Raw genomic sequence first — 6662 nt, 5'->3', positions numbered from 1 at the left:
CTTGTGTTTCTCGGCCGCTTCTATGAATTCATGCACGCCATCCATGAACTCCTTTGAACGCCGGTCGGCCATGTACATTCATTGCCGACTCATCTGGGTCCATAATACATTTATATACATCATTGTACTGTACAAATAGTTCATTCATACTACCAATTTATAACAATATATTTATATAATTGATAATGCATATAACTATAATAAATAGATACTATTCACTTATCAAATAAATTGAAAAAACATATAAATACAATAATTTGATAGTATTCAAATATCAAATAAATTGATAATGTATATAACTACAATAAGATGCTACAAATAAAAATAATTATCACATATATAAACTAAATCAAGTAATAACTGTTTCTAAAAATTAATTGCTAAGTTATAAAGAAAAATAACTAACCTTTTTTTTCAAAAAAAAAGAAAAAAATCACCTCCCCTCACCCCACTCAGCTGTCATGAACAGTGAGTTCACGACAGCTTGAGAGGGGGAGGGGCTGGGGTATTTATAGGCTCGGGCCAAAGGCACCGGTTGATTTCAATGACCCGGTGCTAAAATTAATTCAATAGCACCGGGTCAATGCACCAACCGGTGCCTTAGGCCCGAGCTCCTGACAGCTGCCACGTTTCATTACCATAGGAACCAGTTATTCCTATAAACCGGTGGCTTTAGCGCAGTCTTCATTTGATACCGGGTGGTGGTTCAGATTAGTTCCTATGGTGACGCATTGGAACCGGTTGGAACCACCACCCGGTGCCAATTGCCCTCCACAAGATCGGTCGATGGCCAAAAGTACCAGCTGCTGTTGCAGCCGGTACCGATAGGGGGAGGAAGGAGCAAGAGGGAGAGGGAGGGAGGTGGAGCCCCGCCGCTGCCTTCCTTGCGGCCGCGCGGACTTCCGGCTGCCGCTTAGACGATGACGAGAAGTGGGGAGCGGCGCTAGGAGGGCGGCAGCGCTGGGCGTTGGGGTCCGCCCGAACCACCACGAGGAGTGACGCGCGCGTAGGCGTGAGTTTCCCACCGGGCAGGTTCATGAATCTTGAATTGCTTGCTTGTTACTCGGTGCATTTACTTTGTGTTATTCACCACTTGCGTTGCTTAGGTAATAATTATCGGAGCAGGGCGGGCGAGCACAGCATGCATGCTTCAAAAAGTCAACATGTTTTATAAAATCAGATAGTGGGTTCAGTTGTTGCTCAATTGCACATCAGCATGAAATAGAAAAAGATCCTACGCCGTATCGAGGACCATGGAGCCGTGTTGAAGGCTACATCCAACTCAGCTTCTTACCCCATTGCGACATGGATGGGCCAATCTTTTTTTTTCCGGGTGAATGGATGGGCGAATCTGATTTAACAAATGAAATTTTGGAAAAATCGCTGTCAGTTCCGCTGCAAACCTCAACAAATACTAGACTAATTTAATCCCCCTGCCATCGTTTATGTGAGGTGGTTTAGTATATGCATGGTAGCCATGGCACATTGTTTTCTACCAGGCCAGTTTTGGTGCAGCATGTGTCTTCTCTCTCATATCACTTGCGGTTTCAGCCGACGGAGCACTGTGTAATTATATTCTGTTTGAAATGAGAAAATCGATCAGGAAGCATAACTAGGAAGAAACCAACTATCAATACCTCTGTACCGTGTATATATATAACTGTATATGATATCAATTAGTATTAGCCTATTAGGTGTAAGCTACTTCTAGCTTTAATTAGCTACGAGTTATGACTATGAGGTCTCTTTAGTTATTTTCAAGAGTATCTACTAGAGAATCACGGCGTAATGATCCTTTCATATATAGAAAGGGACACTACTACAAAACCGTTGATTTGTTTTGGTTGGGAAACCCCTGTTGTCCTGGTTTCCCAACCGGAAACGCCAGTCCGGGACAAAAGGGGGTGCCCTTTTGTCCCGGGTCTGGCAATCGGGACAAAAGGTGCTGCCAGCGCCCACGTGGCTGGCGCACCCTTTTGTCCCGGTTGGTGTTACCAACCGGGACAAAAGGTCCCCTTTTTTTCCTATTTTTCTTTTCTCAATTTTTTTTCTATTTCAATTATACTTTTGCATTTCAATTAAACTTATATATTGGAATTCAGTGTGTGTATGATCTCCACAAATATATATATATTATATATATATAGTTACTTATATAATATTTGTCCTAGATAGTTTTCATATATAAATTAATTCACTTATATATATGTATACACATATCTATACATGTGAATTCCTTTACATATGAAAATGACTAGGACCAATATATATATATATATATATATATATATATATATATATATATATATATATATATATACACACACACACACATATATTATTGGAGTGCTTATATATATAATACATACATACTCATAAATAGAAATTTAATACATACACACACATATATATTTACATAGGTATATTCGTTCTTAATTACATATATATGCATATATTATCATATTTGTTGCGATTGTCAATATTAGATAGTCCATCATAGTAGAATTCGCCTTTTGGATCGAGGACTTGCTCAACAATAAATCCGGACAATTGTTTTTGAATCGTCATAATCTTTTCCTCCGGTATGAGTTTATCGCGCATCTCCTCGACCTATGGAAAAAGGAGATAATTAATTTCGACTAATTAAAATACGAGTTCAAATATTAACAAGTTTTTTTACTTACTTCCTCCTCCCAATCTGTCCAACCCTTTGGAGGACCTACAAGACCATGGATGTTCTCACATACATAGTATGCGTATAAATTAGTGCCTTGTTTCTGCCTCATACACTTTAAGAGAGAAGAAATTATCAGGTATTTACATGAATATATAATAAAACTAATGAATCGTGCAACCAATTATCCAAGTGCGTACCGCAAAATCTGTCTTGATCTTCAATTTCTTGTCAAATTTGCCTGGATGATTTTTAGCGAATTGTTTCCAAATCCTGTGCATGATTAGAACAATTATAGTCAAGTAACAAAGTGATTCAAATTATCGGTCAGCGACGGAGTAGTGGTAGAATTACTTTTTCATTATGTTAAGAAGATTTTCGTATTGTTCTGGAGGTCTCCTCAATGTGTCCATAACCACGAGTAGGCTCTTCTCGGGAATTATGACAATTAGGACCCAGTGTTCACTGCAAGATTATACGGAGGCAGTTCTTGGTAGTTAAGGTTTAAACAATTCGATTACAGAATAGAAAGAGTTAGATGGAAGGAATCACTCATGCAAAGTTGTAAGGAAACAATATCATTTGCTTGTTGTGATGAACGCTTATGTACTTGAACAAGTTTTGGTATAGCTCATCGGCAGTGTCGCGTAGAATCCTCCAATTACAAGTAATTGGGTCGATGAAGCCGAGGTGAGAGTATCTCTTTCTCCTGCAAGTTTGTATCTCCATTCTACATGATACCGAATAAATCAAGAGATCAGTATGTTGAGATCATGCCAAACAATACGTAAGGAGAGTAAAATACTTACAGAACCCACAAGCTGACCATAGAGATGTCGAGGGCCTCCTGATGAAATAGTTGGTAAATTTCTTCCCAGTTTATCCATATAATGGCCTCCCCCCGTAAGAAATCGTCATCTTTAATCTTTGCGCCCTGCATGAAGATGCAATCGGCCATCGCACGCATGTAGTGCTGGTGCAGCTTATACATTTGCGTTGGAAGCACGGACACTACTTCGGGGGTACAAGAGATTTTCTCAGCTCATACATCCATTTGACGACCACTTCGGCTTTTGGAATATCTTGTCCCCCTACAATCTGAGCCACCGTCAGGTTTGATTCTTTCAAAAATGTAACAAAGTCTTATTCTTGCGTCGTCTGTCCCACTACGAGAGGCTCTATTGATTGTTTCTTTTGGGCTCCGAGCTGTGGAACGTCGGACGACGACGACTTTGATTGTCTCTTCTTTTTCTCAGTAGTTTTGATAATTGTGCGTTCGTAGTCTGAAGGGGGGTCTCTCGGAATGAATTTTCTCTTATTTGCTTCGCACATTCCCTTAAAACATTTCAAATCTATCGGATTTATCACTTTCTCGGGCTCCGGCTTTGGCTTCGGCTTGAAGTGCTCTTTAACTCTTTCTTGAGTTATCCGATCGCATTCTTCAAGGCTCATGTCCCAGGGTTTAATAGGAGCCTCCTTGATTTTCTTCTCATTTTCCTTCTTTTTTGGAGGCTCCTTAGCCAGTGCAGCTACCTTCTTTGCCGGTGGCCGTTTCTACTTCTTTGCCGGCGGCGGATGGGGTGACTATGGAGGCGACGGTGATGCTTGAGTGTTCATCGGCGCATGAGATGATGGTGATGGAGAATGTGCCGGTGAACCTTGCTGAGACAGTGCTGCCCTTGGGGAGTTTTGCGGAGATGCCGGCCTTGGAGAGGCATGCTGAGATGCCGGTCTTGGTATTTGATCATCCGACTTTAGGACAATGTAGTGCTTATCCCATAGGATGTAGCCATGAATGGCTTCTGCTAGTGTCCTCTCCCCATCGCCTCCAGGAATATCAAGCTCGAGCGTCTCCCAACCCTGGTACACCTGCTCCACGCCAACTCTTGTGTATCCTGGCGGAATTTGCTGCCCGTGGTACACGTCGCCTGGTTGGGTTGGCATGGCGGTACCGTACGCAACAATGAACATTAAGTTCTTAACGGCAGTCTGCAGGTCACAAGGTGTCCGCTGGGTGATCTCGTCCACTGGAAATCGCTGCGGGGCCGTCGATTCGACTGCGGCCTGGATCCCCGTTGGCTCGGCAACGGCGACGTCTGTGGAAGTGCAGCTGGTTTTCTGCTGAGACAGATGATCGGCTGTGACATTAGGCTCTGGAGGCACCGTTTGCGCTTGCTGTTGCTGGCTCATTGCTATGGCCACTTGGCGTTGAACCTCTTCCTCCAGTCTTTGATCGTGTGACATGAGCCATTCCTCTAGCCTTCGCAAGTGCTCCCGCTCATCATTCTTTCTTCTTTGCCGGCTTCTATATGATTCAATGTAATCCCTGAACCCATACTTCCACGGAACCACGCCTTTGCCACTTGTGCGGCCCAGATGCTCTGGATTCCCAAGGGCATAAGTCAGCTCGTCCCTCTCTCTATCCGGCTGGAATGTTCCCTCGGCCGCTGCTTGTATGGCCTCTTGTAGTCTCTGGGCTGCTCGCTGGATGTTTGGCCCATAGATGCAGTCACTAGTCAATGGGTCCAAGCTTCCCCCGTGACTATAAAGCCAGGTCCTTGACCTTTCAAGCCAGTTCATGGTCGCAGGTTGGATGCCTCTGTCAAGCAGATCCTGCTCCATCTTCTCCCATTTGGGTCTTGCAAGCTTGTAGCCTCCTTGGCCTAGAGTGTGATGGTACACTTTCTTCGAGGCGTTGTCTTTGGCCTTCTGCACTTTCTGAAGCCCAAGCTCTGAAGACTTGTATTCCACAAATGCATCCTAGTGACCCCTGAGCTTTTCGAGCTCGCAGGTAAATACGGGTGTGGTCCCGGTCTTGATATATTTCTTCGTCAAAATTTTCTTGAATGATTGCAGCTGTTCGGCCATCTTACTCTAGGTCCAGCGCTTGCATATCTCTTCGGATTCAGCTGGAACCGTTAAGTTTTTCTTAAGCTCCAGCCAGCACCATTCTTTTTCTCTTTCGGGTACCGCATCCCGTTCCTCGCTTGGATTGGAAGCTTTCTAGAGCCTGAAGCTGATTGGGATGTGGTCCCTGACAATATATCTGGATTGTCTTATGAATTTTTTGGCGGCAGCTTCTGGAGCGATCGGTTCGCCATCTGGACCAACTTCCGTTATAATGAACCGCCCTTCCAGTTTTTTTGTCGGGCCTCGCTTCGTCTTTTTCTGCTGCGTCGATGATCCAGACGGCTATAAAAAAACATTCATAATATTCATATAGATTCAGATGAAAATATGATTTTCACTACAAATAAGTATAGTTGTGATATGTACATTAGCACTTTGTTCACCAGCAGCGTCATCCTGAATAGATGGTGGCTCAATTCCATCACCGGACATATTCAAATATATGTCGATATTGCTGCCATCATCAACTTGTTCAGGGACATCTCCTTGATCTTCGCGAATCATATTCAACAGGAACTGTTCGTCTTCCGCGTCTGTGTTTCGCGGGTCCATCGTAACTAAAATATGAATACAAATAAAACCCTTAAAAATTCTCTAAAAAATGTACATATTTGCGAGGATTGGATCAAAATTCGTTTACATGGACGAGATCGAGAAGGGGACTACATTTGGATCGGACTACGTTTACATGGACGTTTAGATGGCAAATACTCTAACCATTTCCAAGCGGAGAAGGGGACTACGTTCGGTAACGGTTTGAGTATTGAACGAGTGAGCGACCGAGTGAGTGAGTGTGTGTGTATGTGAGTGAGTGAGTGAGCGAGCGTCGGTGAGAAGGAGAGAGCGTCGGTGAATATAAAGAAGTAATATAAATGACACCTTTCAATTAAGAATAAAGAATACATGTAATTAAAGTCTTTGAATGACATAATTAAATAATAAATAAATGATAAATTAAAGTCTATGAATGACATATGTAAATAATGAATACAAGATAATTAAAGTCTTTGAATGACATAATTAAATAATAAATACATTATACACTCTCTAATTCTCTAATACATTATACACTCTCTAT

Source organism: Panicum virgatum, chromosome 9N (genome assembly GCF_016808335.1).
Source record: "Panicum virgatum strain AP13 chromosome 9N, P.virgatum_v5, whole genome shotgun sequence".
Classification (NCBI taxonomy): domain Eukaryota; kingdom Viridiplantae; phylum Streptophyta; class Magnoliopsida; order Poales; family Poaceae; genus Panicum; species Panicum virgatum.
The sequence above is the reverse complement of the archived record's forward strand: the minus strand, read 5'-3'. Positions refer to the sequence as shown.